The sequence below is a fragment of the Arachis ipaensis genome, chromosome B9 (assembly GCF_059453495.1).
Source record: "Arachis ipaensis isolate K30076 ecotype BB chromosome B9, ASM5945349v1, whole genome shotgun sequence".
NCBI lineage: Eukaryota > Viridiplantae > Streptophyta > Magnoliopsida > Fabales > Fabaceae > Arachis > Arachis ipaensis.
The window spans coordinates 30674858-30697953 of NC_142444.1; the positions used below are offsets into that span (position 1 = coordinate 30674858).

General features: G+C 37.3%; 1 protein-coding gene and 2 non-coding genes across 3 annotated transcripts in view; 2 read left to right on the forward strand and 1 right to left on the reverse strand.

Moving 5' to 3' along the window:
• LOC107615294 (2-alkenal reductase (NADP(+)-dependent)-like) overlaps positions 1-23096 on the reverse strand; it is an 89975-nt gene that overhangs the window by 30036 nt on the left and 36843 nt on the right. The window lies entirely within an intron of this gene.
• Positions 424-531, forward strand: LOC148544167 (small nucleolar RNA R71). The gene has a single exon (XR_015900414.1). It is a non-coding gene; the product is annotated as a small nucleolar RNA R71 (small nucleolar RNA).
• LOC148544168 (small nucleolar RNA R71) lies at positions 12194-12300 on the forward strand. The gene has a single exon (XR_015900501.1). It is a non-coding gene; the product is annotated as a small nucleolar RNA R71 (small nucleolar RNA).

Here is a 23096-nt window from a genome sequence, read left to right on the forward strand (position 1 = left end):
CCATGATGGATTATAGGTGTTTCCATAAGGTTCACCCATATAATTTACCTCTGCTATTGCAGGGTTCTTAGGATCATAAGCTTCTTCTTCAGAAGATGCCTCTTGAGTACTGTTGGATGCAGCTTGCATTCCATTCAGACTCTGAGAAATCATATTGACTTGCTGAGTCAATATTTTATTCTAAGCCAATATGGCATTCAGAGTATCAATTTCAAGAACTCCCTTCTTCATAGGCGTCCCATTACTCACAGGATTCCTCTCAGAAGTGTACATGAACTGGTTATTAGCAGCTATATCAATGAGTTCTTGAGCTTCTGCAGGCATTTTTTTTAGGTGAATGGATCCACCTGTAGAAGTATCCAATGACATCTTAGCTAATTTAGACAGACCATCATAGAATATATCCAGGATGGTCCATTCTGAAAGCATGTCAGAAGGACACTTTTTGGTCAGTCCTTTGTATCTCTCCCAAGCTTCATAGAGGGATTCACCTTCTTTCTATCTGAAGGTTTGAACATCCACTCTAAGCTTACTCAGTTTTTGAGGAGGAAAGAACTTGGCTAAGAAAGCCTTGACCAGCTTATCCCAAGAGTTCAGGCTATCCTTAGGTTGAGAGTCCAACCATATTCTAGCTCTGTCTCTCACAGCAAAAGGGAAAAGTATGAGCCTGTAGACTTCAGGATCTACTCCATTAGTCTTAACAGTATCACAGATCTGCAAGAATTCAGTTAAGAACTGAAAAGGATCTTCAGATGGAAGTCCATGAAACTTGCAGTTCTGCTACATCAGAGAAACTAATTGAGGTTTCAGCTCAAAATTATTTGCTCCAATGGCAGGAATGGAGATGCTTCTTCCATGTAAATTGGAATTTGGTGCAGTAAAGTCACCAAGCATTCTCCTTGCATTATTGTTGTTGGGTTCGGCTGCCATCTCCTTTACTTTTCAATAAGGTTGTCTCTGGATTGCTGTAATTTAGCTTCTCTTAGTTTCCTCTTCAGAGTCCTTTCAGGTTCTGGATCAGCTTCAACAAGAATGCCTTTTTTCTTGTTCCTGCTCATAAGAAAGAGAAGAGAACAAGAAAAGAAGAGGAATCCTCTATGTCACAGTAAAGAGGTTCCTTATTGTTAGTAGAAGAAGAAAAGGAATAGGGGTGAAGAAGAATGAAGAATCCAAACACAAGGGTAAGGATAGGAGCAGTGATGTGAGATGAAGAGAAGTGTTAGTAGATGAATAAATAATTAGAAGGAAATGAGGGAGAAGGATTTTCGAAAATTATTTTTGAAAAAGGGTTAGTGATTTTTGAAAATAGTTTTTGAAAAAGGTTAGTAATTTTCGAAATTTTAAAATCAAAAGTTAAAATAATTAGTTAATTTAAAAAGAAATTTTGAAAAAGAGGAGAGATATTTTCGAAAATTAGAGAGAGAGAGTTAGTTAGGTAGTTTTGAAAAAGATAAGAAACAAACAAAAGTTAGTTAGTTAGTTGAAACAAATTTGAAAATCAATTTTAAAAAGATAAGAAGATAAGAAGTTAGGAAAGATATTTTAAAATCAAATTTTGAAAAAGATAAGATAAGAAGATATTTTTGAAAAGATATGATTGAAATTAGTTTTGAAAAAAGATTTGATTTTTTTTAAAATCACAATTAATGACTTGATTCACAAGAAATCACAAGATATGATTCTAGAACTCAAAGTTTGAATCTTTCTTAACAAGCAAGTAACAAACTTGAAATTTTTGAATCAAAACATTAATTGATGATGTTATTTTCGAAAATATGATGTAAAATTAAGAAAAAGATTTTTGAAAAATAATTTTTTGAAATTTTCGAAAATAGATAAGAAAAATGAAAAAGATTTGATTTTTGAAAAAGATTTTGAAAAAGATAAGATTTTTAAATTGAAAATTTGATTTGACTCATAAAAACAACTAGATTTTAAATTTTTTTGAAAAAGTCAAATCTAATTTTCGAAATTTAAGAGAGAAAAGAGGGAAAGATATTTTTTTGATTTTTGAAATTTTAATGATGAGAGAGAAAAACATGAAAAAGACTCAATGCATGAAAATTTTGGATCAAAACAATGAATGCATGCAAGAACACTATGAATGTCAAGATGAACACCAAGAACACTTTGAATGTCATGATGAACATCAAGACTTATTTTTGAAAATTTTTATATGCAAAGAAAACATGCAAGACACCAAACTTAGAAATCTTTCATGTTTAGACTCTATGGATGCAAGAATGCATATGAAAAACAAGAAAAGACACAAAACATGAAAACATCAAGATCAAGCAAGAAGACTTACCAAGAACAACTTGAAGATCATGAAGAACACTATGAATACATGAATTTTCGAAAAATGCAAGATGAATATGCAATTGACACCAAACTTATAACATGACACATGACTCAAACAAGAAATACAAAATATTTTTTTGATTTTTATGATTTTATGCTTTTTTTTGTATTTTCTTTTAAATTTTTTTTTTCTGAAAATCATTTTGAAAAGGAAGAATAAGGATTCCAAAATTTTTAATATGAATTCCAGGAATCTTATGCTCTTTAGTCTAAAGCTCCAATCACAGGGGGTCAGGCATGGCTTAGTAGCCAGCCAAGCTTTAGCATGAATATGAGTGTAATTCATTCAATTTTAGGCCAAAACCTCAGTCCAAAAGAATTTAGACATGGCTTTATGGCCAGCCCTCCTTCATGAAACACTAGAATTCATTCTTAAAAATTCTGAATAAAAATATATTTTTGAAAACACATTTTTTTATTTTAAAATTTTTTCGAAAACAAAGGAGAAATTTTTGAAAGAATCTTTTTTTGAAAAATTTTTGAAAAGAAAACAAAAAGAAAATTACCTAATCTGAGCAACAGGATGAACCGTCAGTTGTCCGGCGCCAAAAACTTGGTGCACGAAATTGTGATCATCAATGGTGCCATCAACATGGTACGCTCAATTGTAATCTCAACTTTTTATCACAACTTCGTACAACTAACCAGCAAGTGCACTGGGTCGTCCAAGTAATAAACCTTACGCGAGTAAGGGTCGATCCCACGGAGATTGTTGGTATGAAGCAAGCTATGGTCATCTTGTAAATCTCAGTCAGGCGGATATAGAATGGTTATGGAGTTTTCGAAAATAAATAATAAAATAAGGAAAGAAATACTTATGTAAATCATTGGTGAGAATTTCAGATGAGCGCATAGAGATGCTTTCGTTCCTCTGAACCTCTGCTTTCCTGCTGTCTTCATCCAATCAATCCTACTCCTTTCCATGGCTGGCTTTATGTAAGGACATCACCGTTGTCAATGGCTACTTTTAATCCTCTCTGGAAAATGGTCCGATGCGCTGTCACTGTATGGCTAATCGTCTGGAGGCATCACCCTTGTCAATGGCTGCATCCTATCCTCTTGTGAAAATGGTCCAAATGCTCTGTCACAGCACGGCTAATCATCTGAGGTTCTCGATCATAATAGAATAGGATTCACCCTCCTTTTGCGTCTGTCACTACGCCCAGCACTCGCGAGTTTGAAGTTCGTCACAATCATTCAATCCCAGAATCCTACTCGGAATACCACAGACAAGGTTTAGACTTTCCGGATTCTCATGAATGCCGCCATCAATCTAGCTTATACCACAAAGATTCTGATTAAGAGATCCAAGATATAATCATTCAATCGAAGGTAGAACGGAAGTGGTTGTCAGGCACGCGTTCATAGGGAATGATGATGATTGTCACGTTCATCACATTCATGTTGAAGTATGAATGAATATCTTAGAAGCAGAATAAGTTGAATTGAATAGAAAAACAATAGTACTTTGCATTAATTCATGAAGAACAGCAGAGCTCCACACCTTAATCTATGGAGTACAGAAACTCTACCGTTTGAAAATACATAAGTGAAAGGTTCAGGCATGGCCGAGAGGCCAGTCCCCAAAACGTGATCACAGGATCAAAAATACAATCCCGGATGTCAAATACAATAGTAAAAAGTCCTATTTATACTAAACTAGTTACTAGGGTTTACAGAAGTAAGTAATTGATGCATAAATCCACTTCTGGGGTCCACTTGGTGTGTGCTTGGGCTGAGCTTGAATGTTACACGTGCAGAGGCTCTTTCTGGAGTTGAACGCCAGGTTGTAACGTATTTCTGGCGTTCAACTCTGGTTTGTGACTTGTTTCTGGCGTTTAACTCCAGACAGCAGCGTAGAACTGGCGTTCAACGCCCTTTTACGTCATCTAAACTCGTTCAAAGTATGGACTATTATACATTGCTGGAAAGCCCTGGATGTCTAATTTCCAATGCAATTGGAAGAGCGCCATTTTGAGTTCTGTAGCTCCAGAAATTTCACTTTGAGTGCAGGGAGGTCAGAATCCAACAGCATCAGCAGTCCTTCTTCAACCTCTGAATCTGATTTTTGCTCAAGTCCCTCAATTTCAGCCAGAAAATACCTGAAATCACAGAAAAACACACAAACTCATAGTAAAGTCCAGAAATGTGAATTTAACATAAAAACTAATAAAAACATCCCTAAAAGTAACTAGATTCTACTAAAAACATACTAAAAACAATGCCAAAAAGCGTATAAATTATCCGCTCATCAAGAAACTATAAAGGAGTGAAGAGGAATGGTAGAAAGTATGAAATGCAACATATCTATATGAATGCAACTACATGCAAAATGTTTCTACCTACTTGGTTAAAAGTAAACAAATCTTTCAAGAACAAATACGAACTGGATTTCACTAATTCAAATCACAAAATAAAGTACAAGTAAACTTGCAGAAGAAAATAGCTCATGAAAGCCGAGAACAAAGAATCAAGCATCGAACCCTCACCGGAAGTGTATGCACTCTAATCGCTCAGGTGTTTAAGGTTCGATCTCTCAATTCTCTACTAATCTTGCTTTCAAAGGCTTGCTCTTCATCTAACAATCAACAAAAATTTAATGCACAGATATACATATCAAGAGGTCTTTTAAGGGTTATAATGGGGTTAGGGTCAAGGTAGGATTGTATTTGGCCAAGTGGACTAAAATCTGAATCCTTAATTAACTTAAACTTTCCACCTAACTTAGACAATCCATGTAATCATAATACCACATCTAACTATCTATTAACCATGTTTTCCACATATTCATGCGTCCGAATCTGAGTACAACTCATATGCATTGCTTTCACCATTTACTTTGGGGCATTTTGTCCCCTTTTATTATTTGCTCTTTTTCTTTTCTTTTTCTCTCTTTTTTTTATTTTTTTATTTTTTTATTTTTATTTTCTTTATATATATGCCTTTTTTTCTTTTGTTTTTCTCAATGCATATGATTAAATTATTGAATGCATGAACATGTCCAAAACATTTCTTTCACATTTTCATAAAGATATACAACACCCAATTCTTAAACCAAACTTTTCCAAACCCACTTTTCCCACACTTAAATCATAAGCACTCTCACTAGTCTAAGCTAACCAAGGATTCAAATTAAGGACATTATTATTTTCCGCTTAGAGTTAATGATGTGCTAAAGTAAAGAATAAAAAGGGTAAAATAGGCTCAAATTGGTTTGCAAAGGATAATGAAAGGTTAAGGCCATATGGGTATGTAAGCTTAGTGAAACAAGGGCCTCAATCATATAGGTGCATGTATACATCAAACAATGGAAATATAGAATCAAGCAAGACAAAGATCACAATTTTAGAGAGAACAACACACACCAAAAATAAAATATTGGTTGATAAAATACAACCAATCAAATAAGCTCAAAATCTCACAGGTTTTGTGTGTTCGAGCTCTAAACCATATTCCAAAATAATATTTCTTCAAACAAATTCAATAAAAATTTTAATTCAAGTTAGTGGAATGCTATAAAAAGTTTCTTGAAAAAGAAAATATTACTTCAACCAAGTGGTAAAATATGCACAAAAATCAAACAAACATGCAAATGCAACAACTCATTTAACAAAAAAAATTTAAACATTGGTGTTGAGAAGGAAATAACTAACCCATGGAGATCGGTATCAACCTCCCCACACTCAAAGATTGCACCGTTCTCGGTGCATTCTGAGATGTGTAAGTGGACGGGCTGCTACAACTGATGCTATTCTCCAAAGATTGTGCAGATGGAACTTGTCTGTTTCCCCATTTAGAAGCTTTCCCTTTCCCTTCTTTGGTGGCCATCCTGAAAGAAGAGGAAAAAAAGAAAAGTAACCCAGAAATAAAGATAGGAAACAAATAAAATATGGTTAGGTTAATGCCAAATGATGAGGGTCTCAATTACATGGTAGCTACAACATGCAAGTGAGAAAACAGTAGAAGCAAATGGCATATCAGTAGTGCAAAAAATTGCAACAATAGGGAAGAGAGTGTGGATAATGAAAGACAGTGTAAGTTCATATCAATGCAAGAGGAGTGCAAGTATCATAAAAGATTAGCATTGATTTAAATAATATTACCCAATCAGAATAAAACAAGTCATGAAGCACCAGAACAATCCAAGAAAAGATGTAACAGTTGAATAAGAAAATTTAACACCAATAGAAAAACTAATAAATTTAGAAAAGAAAATAAAAATATGCACAAAATTAAAATGCAATGAATGAAAGCATGCAGATAAATTAAGTAAAAATAGAATGAAAGAGAATAATGATGAGAAGGTAAATAAACGAAGAAAAAGAAAGTAAGAAAGGAGGAAGAAAGAATTAGGATTAGGGAAGAAAAGATAGGAATTCTGGCGTTGATTTGGATAAATTGTGTGGCGCAGGCGACGCGGACGCGTGGGGCAGCGTTCGCGTGGTTGACGCTATTTTCAGGTGACGCGGACGCGTGGGTGGCGCGATCGCGTGAATGGCCATATTTTGAGAAATGACGTGGACGCATGGGGCACGCCTTCGCGTGGTATGGCTTGTGCTTCTAGCATCATTCCAGCCCAACTCCATCATAACTTACTGCCATATACTTCTTTACATCGATTTTGCAGTGGCACGCGGTCGCATGGGCGACGTGGATGCGTGGGGAGGCTATTTCGCAAACGACGCGAGCGCGTCAGCGACTCGGTCACGTGGGCATGTTTGTGCCTAAGGCACGCCTCCAGCCACGCTTTCGCGTGACTTTCTGCTTCGTTTCTTCCTAGTTTTTAATGCACTATGACGCGGACGCGTCAGCGACGCTGGCGCGTCGCGTGCCTCTCTTCTTTTTTTTTTTTATATACAGAATGCAAATGCAAATGCAGGCTATATGCAGAGATTATGAGAAGAGTCATTAACAAAAAAAATAGAATAAAGTAAAATAAAACTAAGACTGAAACTGAACGATCATACCATGGTGGGTTGTCTCCCACCTAGCACTTTGCTTTTACGTCCTTAAGTTGGATGTTCTTCAAGCTTATTCTGCTACTGTTGGTGGGTCTTCCAAGAGGAAGACCTCTAGTTCTTTGTGATCCTTAATCTTTTCTCCATGATAAAGCTTTAGGCGATGTCCGTTGACCTGTAGGAATTTGGAGCTAGAAGGATGATACAGGTGAAAAACTCTGTATGGCTCTGCCTTTTCTACTCTATAGGGACCTTCCCATCGTGATCTTAGTTTGCCTGGCATAAGCCTCAGTCTGGAGTTATAAAGAAGAACTAACTCCCCTGGTCTGAATTCTCTCCTTTTTATGTGTTTGTCATTGACAGCCTTCATCTTTTCCTTGTATCGCCTGGAATTATCATATGCTTCTAGGCGAAGATTCTCTAACTCTGCTAGTTGCAGCTTTCTTTCAGCACCATATTCTTCAAAATTCATATTGCATTCCCTTACAGCCCAAAAGGCCTTGTGTTCCACCTCTACTGGAAGGTGGCAAGCCTTTTCGTACACTAAGTGGAAGGGGCTCATCCTGATAGGTGTTTTGTATGCTGTTCTATATGCCTAGAGTGCATCTTGTAGCCTTGCACTCCAGTCTTTCCTATGGGGCTTTACTATTTTCTCCAGAATGCGTTTAATCTCCCTGTTAGACACTTCTGCTTGTCCATTGGTTTGAGGATGATAAGCTGTTGCTATTTTGTGAACAATCCCATGCTTCTTCAGTAATCCTGTTAGTCTCCTGTTACAAAAGTGAGTGCCTTGATCACTCACGATTGCTCGTGGTGATCCAAAGCGACATATAATATGATTTCTAACAAAGGAAACAATAGTGTTAGTATCATCAGTACGGGTAGGAATTGCTTCCACCTATTTAGAAACGTAATCTACAGCTAACAGTATATAAAGGTAACCATTAGAGTTTAGAAATGGACCCATGAAATCAATGCCCCAAACATCAAAAATTTCACAGAAAAGCATAATCTGTTGAGGCATCTCATCCCTCTTGGATATATTACCAAATATTTGGCATGGGGAACAAGATTTACAAAATTCAGCAGCATCTTTAAAAAGAGTAGGCCACCAAAATTCACAGTCTAAGATTTTTCTAGCTGTTCTTTGAGGGCCAAAATGTCCTCCACTCTCAGAGGAGTGGCATGCCTCTAAAATGGACTTGAATTCTGTTTGAGGTACACACCTTCTAATTACCTGGTCAGCACCACACCTCCATAAATATGGGTCATCCCATATATAATTTTAGACTCGCTTTTCAGCTTGTCCCTTTAATGTTTAGTAAAATTTGGAAGGAAGGTATGGCTAACTAGATAATTAGCTACAGGTGCATACCAAGGAACTACTTCGGATACTGCTTGCAAACTATCAAATGGAAAAGTATCATTGATAGGAGTGGAGTCATCCTTAATGTGCTCAAGGCGACTCAAGTGGTCTGCCACTAAATTCTGGTTACCACTCCTATCTTTAATTTCTAAATCAAATTCTTGTAGCAACAGTATCCATCGTATTAGCCTTGGTTTGGACTCTTTTTTAGCTAATAAATATTTTAGAGCTGCATGGTCTGAATACACTACTACCTTAGTACCAAGTAAATAGGCTCAGAATTTATCCAGAGCGAAAACAATAGCAAGAAGCTCTTTTTTAGTAGTAGTGTAATTAGACTGAGCAGCATCTAAGGTTTTAGATGCATAAGCAATTACGAAGGGGTCCTTACCTTCGCGCTGAGCCAGCGCCGCTCCTACTGCATGGTTGGAGGCATCACACATAATTTCAAATTGCTGGCTCCAGTCTGGTCCTCTCACAATTGGGACTTGAGTCAGGGCGATCTTTATCTTATCAAACACTCTCATGCAATCTTCACTGAATTTGAACTCAATATCTTTCTGTAGCAGTCTGGATAAGGATAATGCTACCTTACTGAAGTCCTTAATGAATCTCCTGTAAAAACCTGCATGACCAAGGAACGAACGGACTTCCCTCATAGAGGAGGGGTAAGGTAAACTAGAAATGACATCTACCTTTGCTGGATCTACTGAAATACCAGTTTTAGAGACAACATGTCCTAGAATAATCCCTTGTTTTACCATAAAGTGACATTTTTCAAACTTCAATACAAGGTTTGAACTAACACATCTGTCTAGTACTCTAGCTAGACTATCTAAGCCAAGGTCAAATGAATCACCATATATGCTAAAATCATCCATAAAAACTTCCATACAGTTCTCAATAAGATCTGAAAAGATACTCATCATGCATCTTTGGAAAGTAGCAGGTGCATTACATAATCCAAAAGGCATTCGTTTATAAGCATACGTTCCAAAGGGACATGTAAAAGTGGTCTTCTCCTGATCCTCAAGAGCTATATGAATTTGAAAGTTGCCTGTATAACCATCTAAAAAGCAATAATGGGATTTACCTGACAGGCGATCGAGCATCTGATCAATAAATGGCAAGGGGTAATGATCCTTGCGAGTAGCTTGGTTGAGACGCCTATAGTCAATATAAACCCTCCATGAATTCTGCACTCTAGTTGTCAGGAGTTCGCCATGCTCATTCTTGACTGTTGTGACTCCAGACTTCTTGGGCACCACTTGTACTGGACTAACTCATTCACTGTTTGAGATGGGGTAAATGATATCTACTTCAAGTAGTCTGGTTACTTCTTTCTTGACAACTTCCAAGATGGTGGGATTCAATCTTCTTTAGGATTGACGGACGGGTTTTGATTCCTCTTCTAAATATATTCTGTGCTCACAAACTTGAGGATTGATGCCTACTATATCTGCCAAGCTCCACCCAATTACTTTCTTGTGCTTTTTCAGCACACTAAGCAGTTGCTCCTCTTGTTGAAAAGTGAGTTCCCTTGCAATGATGACTGGGAACTTCTGATTATCCTCAAGGTAAGCATACTTGAGGCGTGGAGGGAGGGGCTTCAATTCCAATTTCTGCTCATGGTTAGGTTCTGGATCATCCGGGGCTGGTGGTAATGATAAAGTGTCTTTATTATGTTCAGAGGGTGTCCCCACACTTGGACCTTGCTCCAGGTGCTTCTCTTCTAATTCTTCTTGATGAACTTCAGCTATAGTTTCATCAATAATATCGCACTGGAAGATAGAATGATCTTCCGGAGGGTGCTTCATAGCTTCATTTAAACTAAAACTTACTGTTCTACCATCTATCTCAAAGGAGTAAGTTCCTGAGAATGCATCCAGCTTGAACTTTGAGGTTTTCAGGAATGGTCTCCCAAGCAGGATTGATGATGGTCTTCCTGAGTCATTAGGGGGTATTTCCAAGATATAAAAGTCAATAGAAAAGGTGAGCCCCTTAATGCTCACTAATACATCTTCAGCAATTCCAACTATTGTAATAATGCTTTTATCTGCTAACACAAAACAAGTTGCCGACCTTTTTAAGGGAGGGAGCCTTAAAGTATCATATATAGACAATGGCATTATACTAACACATGCTCCTAAGTCACACATGCAATCAGAAAATTTTACACCTCCAATGGTACAGTTTACCATACATAGACCTGGATCACTACATTTTTTAGGTATACTTCCCATTAAAGCGGATATAAAACTACCTAAAGGAATAGTTTCTAACTCATTAATTCTATCCTTATGAATGCATAAATCTTTCAGAAAATTTGCATATTTAGGTACTTGCTGAATAACATAAAAAAGGGGAACAGTTACCTCAACCTTTTTGAAAATTTCTACCATTTTGGGATCAAGTTCCACCTGCTTTCGGGGCTTTCTTGCAAGGTGTGGGAATGGGATAGGGATGGCGCTACTTGCGGATTCTGTATCCTTTGGTGCTCCATTCCTTGGCTGAGCTAATTCTTCTTCAACATTGTCTTGTACTTCATCTTCCTCTTCAGCATCTTCCATTTCAGCATCTTCTACTTCCATTGAGTCTTCAATTGGGGCGTGTTCTATTGGGCTTCGCTCCTCCTGGGTCCTTTCTGGCAGTGTGGTTCCGGACCTTAAAGTGATGGCATTGATGCCACCCTTGGGGTTAGGTAAGGGTTGAGAAGGAATTCCACTAGAGCTTGAAGGTTGGTTGGTGGAAGCAGGTAGTGATTCTATCCGGGTGGCGAGAGCTTGTAAAGTGGCATTCAGACCATTTAAAGTAGAGTTCAGTGTAGTCTGCATGTCTTGTTGTCCTTGTGCAAGAGAATGAAGCATCTCGTCAGTTGATGAGGAAGTGGGATAAGTGATTTGTGGGACTTGTTGTTGGTTATGCTGGGGTCCTTGTGACTATCTCAGGTGAGGAGCCCTGTAAGGTTGGTTCTGATTCTGCTGTCTATTGTTGTTATTCCACCTCTGGTTTCCATTATTGTCTCTACCTCCTCTGTTATAGTTATCTCTCCAGCCATGGTTGAAATTATCTCTCCAACCTTGGTTGGAGTTGTCTTGCCATCCTTGGTTATAGTTTCCTCCTTGGTTGTAGTTGCCGCCTTGTTGATTATATCCTTGGTTCGGGCGGTCATAGAAGTTATGAGTGGCTGCCACAGTGTTATCTTCTTGTTGGAGTTGCGGGCATTCATCAGTATAATGACTATAGTCAGCACAGATTTCGCATACTCTTTGTGGGACTAGCTGTTGGCTTTGTTGTGGTGTGGCAGGCTGAGCTTGTTATTGGTTCAACTGCATTTGCTTCAGTAGGTTAGTCATTTCATATATACTCAGCTAAATTGCTGATCAGTTTCCATGCTTCATCTGCGGTCTTGTACTTTTTCAAAGAACCATTACTAGCACCATCTAGTGTGGTTTTATCCCGATGCTTCATTTCTTGAGTGAAATAGCTGATTAACACTAGCCTATCAATCATATGATGGGGGCATGCATCCAGAAGGTTCTTAAAACGCTCCCAGTACTCATAGAGAGTTTCTGATTCTCCTTGAATAATGTATGAGATCTCTTTCCTTAATCTGTCAGTAACTTCAGCTGGAAAGTATTTTTCCATAAATTCTCTCCTGAGCGTATCCCAGTTAGTAACAGTCACTTCAGGTTGGGAGTAGTACCACTCCCTTGCCTTTCCCTTAAGAGAAAACGGGAAGGCGGTTAACAGAATAGAAGTTTCATTCGCACCATGACGCCTAACAGTAGAGCAGGAAAGCCATGAAACTTGGGCATCAACTTGATTAATGCAGTCTTCAGCTCAAAATCTGCAGCCAGAGTTGGATGATGCACTTGATACGGCTGCAGTGTAAAATCTGGGGCTCCAGCTTCCTGAGAGTAATCCTCCTAGGTGCTGCTATGTTATCTGCATGTGAATCAACTGAATCAATAGTAAAGGAGCTTGTTTCGTTCTCAGATGGCGGTTCAGATTCGCCCTCAGATGAGACTGGTGAATCGATAACAATCACTTCACCACCTTCAGAGGCTAACTGACGTCAAGCTCGCCTAATACGTGAAATAGTTCTTTCAATTTCGGAATCAAATGCGGCTAAGCTCAGATCAGGCAATGAACGCGTCATTCAATGAAAGAAACATATAGCTCATGGTAATAAAATAAAAATAAAATATGCAAATAAAAATAAAAATATGTACACTAATTAATAATTTAGCACACAATTGCAACTCCCCGGCAACGGCGCCATGGCTATTTCACAAACAATCAAATTCCACCTTCCATAACCACTATAAATTGAATTTCTGTGGCACTAACTGGTGCACGAAATTGTGATCATCAACAATGGTGCCAAAGGACTTGGAGCTCTCAAACGTGAATCACACTTTGTCACAATTCCACAAAACTAACCAGCAAGTGCACTAGGTCGTCCAAGTAATACCTTACGTGAGTAAGGGTCGATCCCACGGAGATTGTCGGCTTGAAGCAAGCTATGGTCATCTTGTAAATCTCAGTCAGGCAGATTCAAATGGTTATGGAGGATTGATAATAAAAATATGAATAAAACATAAAATAAAGATAGAGATAGAGATACTTATGTAATTCATTGGTAGGAATTTCAGATAAGCATATGAAGATACTTTGTTCCTCTCGAACCTCTGCTTTCCTATTGCCTTCTTCCAATCAATCATACTCCTTTCCATGGCAAGCTTTATGTTGGGCATCACCGTTGTCAATGGCTACTTCCCGTCCTCTCAGTGAAAATGTTCTACGCATGCTGTCACCGCACGGCTAATCATTTGTCGGTTCTCGATCATGTTGGAATAGGATCCATTGATCCTTTTGCGTCTGTCACACGCCCAACACTCGCAAGTTTGAAGCTCGTCACAGTCATCCCTTCCCAGATCCTACTCAGAATATTACAGACAAGGTTTAGACATTCCAGATCTCAGGAATGGCCGCCAATAATTCTATCCTATACCACGAAGGTTCTAATCTTAGATTAGAAACCCAAGAGATACACATTCAAGCTTGTTTGCATGTAGAACGGAAGTGGTTGTCAGTCACATATTCATAGGTGAGAATGGTGATGAGTGTCACATAATCATCACATTCATCATGTTCTTGGGTGCGAATGAATATCTTGGAGAAGAAATAGACTTGAGTTGAATAGAAAAACAATAGTACTTGTATTAATTTATGAAGAACAGCAGAGCTCCACACCTTAATCTATGATGTGTAGAAACTCCACCATTAAAAATACATAAGAACAAGGTTTATGCATGGCCGTGAGGCCAGCCTCCAAAAGCGTCTAAGATAGCATAAGACTTATCAAAGATGAAAATACAATAGTAAAAGGGTCCTATTTATAGAGAACTAGTAGCCTAGGGTTTACAGAAAATAAGTAATTAATGCAGAAATCTTCTTCCGGGCCCACTTGGTGTGTGCTTGGGCTGAGCATTGAAACTTCCATGTGTAGAGACTTTTCTTGGAGTTAAACGCCATCTTTTGTGTCGGTTTGGGCGTTTAACTCCAGCTTTTGTGCCAGTTTCAGTGTTAAACGCTAGAATTCTTGAGCTGACTTGGAACGCCTGTTTGGGCCATCAAATCTCAGGCAAAGTATGAACTATTATATATTGCTGGAAAACCCAGGATGTCTACTTTCTAACGCAATTAGGAGCGCGCCAATTGGGCTTCTGTAGCTCCAGAAAATTCACTTTGAGTGCAGGGAGGTCAGAATCCAACAGCATCTGTAGTCCTTTTTCAGCCTCTGAATCAGATTTTTGCTCAGGTCCCTCAATTTCAGCCAGAAAATACCTGAAATCATAGAAAAACACACAAACTCATAGTAAAGTCCAGAAAAGTGAATTTTATTTAAAAAATAATAAAAATATAATAAAAACTAACTAAAATATACTAAAAACAATGCCAAAAAGCGTATAAATTATCCGCTCATCACTAACACAGTAGAATTAATGTTTTGTCGATTTTTAGTAAATTGATAGTAGTTTAATTCTAATGGTCTGGGAGCAAAATCTACTTCTCTTTTACAAGTACCAGTTCTATAAGTGCATTGAAGGTTCTCGAATTAGACGAGTATTAAGATAGGAAATAAGTTCGAAATGTGCAAAAAAAGATAAAAGAAGTGTAAAAAAAAGATTTGAAAAGTAAACTGACTGAAATCGAAATGACTTGTACTGAATTATAAAGAAAGCGATTAAAATGCCTTCGATTTGATCATAGGACTTTGGGTAGGAAACTTAAAGATACTGAAACATAAATTGAGCGAATAAGTAAAAGACACTTTGAATGTAAATCTGACAATAAAATTAAAAGATGCTTTGAAGATAAATTTGACAAGAAAAAGTAAAGTTTACAGAAATTGTAAATGAAAATTTAAAGGCAATGGAAGGAACCCTACAGAAATTGAACTCGAATGCAGACTCAGAAATTCACTGGGATGTGAGTGTGCATGAGTGTATTTCTGAAAAAAAGTTCCAACCCCTATTTCCTAAAACTTACTAATATTTATAACCTATGTCTGTAACCAATCATTAATTACACAATGCTGCCTTGTATGCGAATTCTTAGGTAACTGTTCACGCTCTTTTTCTCACAGATGTTACCCATAAATTCCTCACTCAAAGAAAGCCTTCAACTTCTCTACTTAATGAAAACTGCCTGATTCTTTATTCGAACAAATGTTAGATTCTTCAATCAAATACTTGTTCGATTTACCAAGGTGTCTAGGTCGAGTCCGTGTCAAATAACTTCTAATAAATACCTGCACGTTCGTCATTTCGACTTTTGCTTCTTTCTTGACCCTTCACCATTGTTTCGAATCAGCCTATTCTTTCGAAATAATTATTTTGACTAACAAATTGCCCCCTAGGATTAATGTGTTTATCTTCGAAATCATTTCTTGGAAGATGAAACACTTAATCCTACTCCAAATGTCAGTCTCCTTACCCAATAATAATTACCATTTATCTTCTCCATTAATTCGGACCCGTTTGACACGTCTCCCACGATTCACATTTTCTCTCTCCACCACTTTGCCTTCTTCGTAAAGTTACCTCCTTTTCCTTTGAATTCCCTCTATAATAACGGCTAAACAAAAATTTCCTTTAAATTCGACACTTCTATCTTTGTTCATCTTTTTCAAACTCTTATTCTCTCAATTTCTATTGCATTCACCCTTCTGTCTTTATTCTTCAACCTTCATTCTTCTTTATTCATCAATGGCTGCTTCTTCATCCCACATTGTTGCACAGGACAAGGGAAAAGGTCCCATGGTGCAACCACCGGCTCCTCCAGCTCTCCATGTGTTAAATCAGGTCAATGATGAAGTCATTGATGACCCACAACTTCAAGTTAATGACCCTAGAATCCTTATTCCCTTTACTGTGGGTGAAGATATCCATTGTTTCATTGGTCTCATCGAGAATCTGGAAAGGGTAAACAAAAAACTTTCTTTCTTCCCTAGTGCTCAAGGGGAAGATCTGTCGACTAATCAAGACCTTGATATCTCTTTTTTCACCAATCAAAAACCTTTTTAGAATAACCCGAAAATCAACCCTCGTGGAACTGACTTCACAGCTTGGTGATAATGAGAGAGGCTAGGATTAATTCACATGTGGGTTAGGAACTCGGTTATCCAAAGAAAACAGATTTAACGTTGCAAGTATAGTCCCGACCCGACGAATTGGCCCCTCGGATCAAATTGGAAATTCACAAGATATGTCACAAGCAAAACCAAATTAACCGAGAGTATTAGACTCCCGAGTCGTTTCCCTAGGAGCACTTTAGAACAACGAGTGTGTAATTCCGATTGTAGTGATCAACGGGTTGTGAATGAAGAAATTAACATATAAAGCAATAAAAGAACATGCAAAATTATAATGATTGAACTAATTAAGATATTAAAGAACCGACTATGTAATATAAACAAGTAAAGTATAAAAGAAATCAACATATAAAGGTATAAAAGATTGAAAGCATCAAATAGGAGTCTTGGCTTGGAGTGAGCTAAGGGTCCTTTCCTTTTTGGAACCACAACTATGACAATTATAATGGATTAGTCTCACTTGATCAACCCTCACGTCGAAAAGTAAGTTAAGTGAGCATAAGTGTCCTTAACCCACAAATCCTAACTTGCTTGCTAATTACCTTAGCAACAAATTAGCATTAGTGGGAACAAGAACAATTAACAACCGAAGAATTGAAACTAAATGTTGGACATTCCAACTCTAGGAACCCACTTGCTCACTTTACCCAAGCCAAGAACCAATAATTTAGCCTAAAACCATGTTTGACATTTTGTCAAACACTTGGTGGGCAAAAAGCTTAAACATGAGAAAAATGAGTAAAGACTTGAAACTAAAAGCAACAATTGATCTCAATCAACAAAGATAACACAAGAGAGAATATAATCAACATCCAACATCAAATTCATCAACAAGAAATTGAAATTGCAAGAGAAAAGTAAAATTGAACTATAACTTGAATTAGAAGAAAGAGTAATGGCAATGTAACTATAAAGAGTAATAACAAGAAATTACTTACAACGAGAGCTTGCAAAATCCAAGATCAAAAATGAAAATGGCACTTGAATGTAAAACCCTAATATAAACCCTAATAGAGATGATGAAAAACTTAGAGAAAAACTAAACTAAAACTTCCTACTACTACTCCTAAACTATACTAAATGATATGATATGTTATGGCTTCATTCTCCCCTCCAATATAAGCTAGAAGACTTCAAAAATGGGCCTCCAAAGCCCCCAAATTGTGAGGCACGTGCTATTTTAATGAAGTCATGTGCGGACACCTGTGCGGACGCACAGACCCGTGTGTCCGCACACTTCGCGAGAAATCCAGGCCTGTGCGTACGCACAAGCAGTTGTGCGCACGCACACTAGGCGATGCAAGGCTGGACGCGCGACGCGCTCACTGCACTCTACACGCTTTGCTTGGATGGCTGTGCGTACGCACAGGTAGCTACCTGTGCGCACGCACACATCTCTGAGCTCACTCCTTTGATTTCTCTTGCTTCCTCCTCTTTGCATACTCTTCTTCTATTTTCTCCAATCCATTCCTACCTTACACACCTGAAAGCACTCACTAACAATATCAAGGCATCGAATGGAAGACAAATGAAATAAAATAGATTAAATTAAGTATAAAAGAGCATATTTTCATGATCAAACACAAATTGGGAGGAGAGATCAAAAGCATGCTTTTCAAGGGAATAAGTGTGAGTTTATGTGATGAAAATCCATTCAATTCTAACCAAAAATCATCATCAAATATGGATTCATCACTTATTATGGGTGCCTTGCTCCATCGAAGAGCACGGCTTGGGGGGCTCTTGGAATCCAAGATCTTCTGAGACTTTCTTACTTTTCACCTTTGACACTCCTTTGGATGATTGGAGCCGTAACCTTTTTCTGGAACAGGACTACCAACAACTTCCACCTTCCTTGTGAAATGATTGGTATGTCACTCCTTGACATAACTGCTATCACAGGACTTCCAATTAGTCCTCTAGATTTTACCTCTGACATGCAACCTAGACATCAGTACAATATTGCTTCTATGACTTCTTACAGCGATTTTATTGCTCATCACATGGGTGCAGAGGGCATTCCCATTACGGATGATGAACATGTAGCTTTTCTGTTCTACTGGCTAAATGCGATCATCTTCTGCTCTCGAAGTGTTCAGATACAAAATCTTTTCCTTCCTCTTGCTGCTCTACTCCATGAAGGAAACCATCTCAACTTGGCCAAGCTTCTTCTAAGGCATATTTTCAAAGAACTTGGCCAGTTTGTTAATTGTCTTCGAAACAACTATTTGATCAGTACAGGTGGCCTTCTCTAGCTTCTCCAACTATGGCTTAATGCCATTTTTAAAAAATATATGATAAAGCCTGGAGGGGGTGCTATAGATAAACAGCACATTGAAGGCTTCTGATTGGCTAATTTAAAGCCAAATTTCCCAAAAGCACAATCGGATGAAAACCAATTTTAGGCTGTATTTTCTCTTTTTCATTCTTGCAAAGATTTCCATAATGAGGATCTCAATTTCACCCCTTTCTTGCGTCGGAATTGTGGTCCTGATTGGCTATGAAGGAACAAGAGGGGTTTGATTTGGTAAAAGGGCAAGAAAATAAATGACAAGAAAAGTAAAGAAAATAATTAAAGAAAGCAATTAATAAAGAGAGACATTCATGGTAAGGATTGAGAATATAGGCTTTCTATCCTAGTCACTAATGATAACAGTGATTAACAAGAATTTATCTTATTTCGTCATCCCCAATGTTGGAAGAAGGTGTATAGTTATCTTCCATAAGAGAAAGTCAAATAAGACTAGTTAATCTCAATCCAAAAATCCTAATCAACTCACTAACGGAATTAGCAAGAGATTAAAGTCAATGGAAATAATATTAACTAACAACTCTAGATCACCAATCTAAATTGGGTATTAATGACTCAAGATCGCTCAATTTCTCTTTTCAAGCCAAGAATGCTCAAAAAGCTACTCTAACATCCAACTGAGCATTTTGTCAAACACTTGGAAGGCATAAAAGGTAAGCATGGCAAATGGCAAGAAATAGTAAAATCTACAACTACCCAATACAAGGAATCAACAATAACAACTCAAATTAACAATAAAAAAAGAACATCAAACATCAAATTACATTAAAAGAGATCCAAATCCAACAAGAGTTCATCAACATAAAAGAGGCATAAAAGGAAAATTAACAAGAAAACTAAGAAGAACAAAGATGTAAGAACAAGAAATTGTAAAGAAAACAAGATGAACATAAGAAATTGAACCTAGATCTAAGATGCAAAATAAACCTAAGAACCCTAATTCTAGAGAGAAAAGGGAGCTTCTCTCTCTAGAAAACTAACCTACATGATGCTATCCTATAACTAAGTGCTCCCCCTTTGTCCAATCTTCAATTATGCATGAAATAGTCCCTGGAATCAGTTGGATTTGCGCCTGGAAAGCTCAGAAATCGCCCCCATAGTTTTCACTTTAATGAGGTCACGTGCCCGCTATGACGTGTACGCATGGGCCACGCGTACGCATCGTCTGGCGGTTTTCTTCTCATGTGTACGTGTCATGTCACGCGTATGCGTCGACTGGACGACCTCATCTTCACGCGTGCACGTCGATGTATACACTCCAAATCCTTGTTTTTCCATGAATTCTCCACTTTGCATGCTTTTCTCTTCACTTCTTCCATCCAATACTTGCCTTATGAACCTAAAATCATTCAACAAACACATCAAGGCATCGAATGAAATTAAAGTTAATTAAATTAGCAATTTAAAGCCTTAAAAAGCATGTTTTCACACTTAAGCACAAATTTAGGGAGAATTACAAAACCATGCTATATCATTGAATAAATGTGAGAAAAGTTGGTAAAATCTCCTAAATTCAACACAAGATAAACCACAAAATTGGAGTTTATCAAATCTCCCCACACTTAAACCAAGCATGTCCTCATGCTAAACCAAGAAAGACAAGAAAAGGGGTATGAACATTTATTCAATGCAAATAATCTAAATGCATCTATCTATATGAATACAACTAAATGCGAAATGATTCTACCTACTTGGTTAAAAGTAAATCAATCTCCAAGAACATATACGAACAAGTAGGGTTAACATATTATGATGATTCATAAATCCTACCAATTCAAATACAAAAATTGAAGTTCGAATAAACTTGCAAGAAGAAAGCTCATGAAAGCCGGGAACAAGGAATTGAGCATCGAACCCTCACCGGAAGTGTATCCGCTCTAGTCACTCAAGTGTATAGAGTTGATCACTCAATTCTCTTCTAATCATGCTTTTTAAGATTTGTTTTTTATCTAACAATCACGATTATTCAATGCATGCATACAAGTATCATGAGGTCTTATTCATAAGTTGTAATGGGTCTAGGATAAAGGTAGGGATGCATATGGTCAAGTGAGCTTGAAATTTGAATCTTTGATTAAGCTAAGCTCTCACCAAACACTTATAACAACCTATAAAATTCTAATACAATACCTAGCTACCCATGATTTTCACTTTTTTTCACACACTCATGCATTCTCTTTTTTATCACCACACATATGCATTGATTTTTGTTGAACTTTACTTTGGGCATTTTGTCCCCTTTTTATTACATTTTTTTTCTATATATATATTTTTTCTATGTTTATTTTTCTTTTCTTTTTCTCAATTTCTTTTTTCAAACTAAAATATATACAAGAACATCAATGCATATGGTTTAAACATTTAATGCATAAGTACATACCCAATTCCCAAAATCTTCAACAAAAACACACTTTTACCTCAACCAATGTCCCAAGTTTTCCATACCCAAATGATACACACTCTCGCTAGCCTAAGCTAATCAAAGATCCAAATTAAGGGATATTTATTATTTTTCACTTAGGGGTAGTGATGTGCTACAATTAAGAACAAAAGGGATTAAATAGGCTCAAAATTGGCTAACAATGATTGATGAAAAGTAGGCTATTTGGGTAAGTGTGTTAAATAAAATGATGGCCTCAATCATATAAATGCATTTATACATAGAATAATAGACATAAAGAATCAAACAAATCAAAGATTACAATCATAGAAAGAGAATAATGCACACAAGAATGGAAATAAGTGGTTATATGATGTAACCACACAATTGGGCTCAAAACTCACATCCTTGTCTTCTTATCTCAAAAACCATATTCCAAAATAAATTCTTCAAGCAAGTTCAACAAAAAACAGTTTTCTTGGAAAAGAAATCATCACCCTAACCAAGTAGTACTAACATAAAAAGAAGTGGTAGAATATATACAAACCCTAAATATCATGCACCCTATCATGCAATGCAACAACTAACTAACGAATAAAATTAAGAATTAGTGTTGAAAAAGGAAATTGTTACCCATGGAGATCGGTCGGACGACCGAACCTCCCCACACTTGAAGATTGCACCGTCCTCGGTGTATGCAAAGAAGAGCAAGGTGGACGGGTTGCTACAATTGATGAGCTCCTTCAAACGATTGTGCGGATGGACTTGTTTGTTGCCCCACTTAGAAGCTTCTCCTTTCCTTTCCTTCTTGGTGGCCAGCCTAAAAGGAGAGAAAAAGAAAGAAAATTAAGCCTACAACAAAGATATCAAAGTAAATAGAACATAAGCGGGGGCTAATGCCAAATAAGAATATGGTTCTCAACTACATGGTAGCTACAATATGTAAATGAGAAAAAAGTATAAGCTAAGGCATATCAACTAATCCTTGATGCAAGAGTAAAGTCAAAGCATAAGGGAATGCCATGAAGAGCATGTTGAGCATCAAGTTCAAACAAGAAAGAGTGGGTTATGAAAGATATTAAAAGTTCATGTCAATGCACAAAGGACGCAAGAATCATCGAAGGTTAAGCATTGACTTAGAAATTTCATCACCCAACAATATCAAGCAAGTCAAGAAGTACCAAAACTAACCAAGAAAGTCTCAATAATTGAGTAAGAAAGTTCAACACAATTATTAAAATAAGAAACTTAGAAGAGAAAACAAGAACAAGCTATAAAAACAAAATTAAAATGTAATGAATGAAAATAAGCAAATGCTACATACAAAAGAAAATGAAAAATAAGAAAAATGAGAAGTAAACTTTTGAAGAGAGGGAGAAGAAAGAAAGTAAGAAAGGAAGAAGAGAGAAGAAGAAAGGAGAGAAGAAAGAAGAAGAAAAGAAAAGGAAGAGAGAAGAGGAAAGAAAAAGAAAGGGAAAGAAACAGCGCGCGAGGCGAGCGTCGCCCACGCGTGCACGTGGGAGGCAGCAAGGACAAGCGACGCGTAAGCGTCGCCCACAAGTACGCGTGGGAGCCAAATTGTGCCATTTGCACAAAACCAGCACCACTCCAATGCAACTCTCTGGTTTTTGTACCAGGAATCCCAAAATGCCACACGACGCGTGCGCGTTGACCACGCTTACGCGTGGCATGCATTTTTTTTTAAGGAATATGAAAACAGAAACAGGCACTCTCCTAATCTATAAGCATTCTAAAGCAATCAAAATTTGAATTTAACAACAAATCTTTTGGTTTTTGAAAAATTTTCAAATACAAAACAACCAAAACTTACACTTCAAGCAAAATACAATTCAACAACAACTAACCTACAACTTAAGGTACAAATCTAATCAAACAAACCCACAACCAAAACACTAAAACTAGAATATGCAAAGAAGAAAACTACCTAACAATGGCAACCCAATTCATCCATTGATTATATATACAAGAGAATGGAAAGAGTTTACCTCGGTGGGGTGTCTGCCACCTAGCATTTTTAGTTTAAGTCCTTAAGTTGG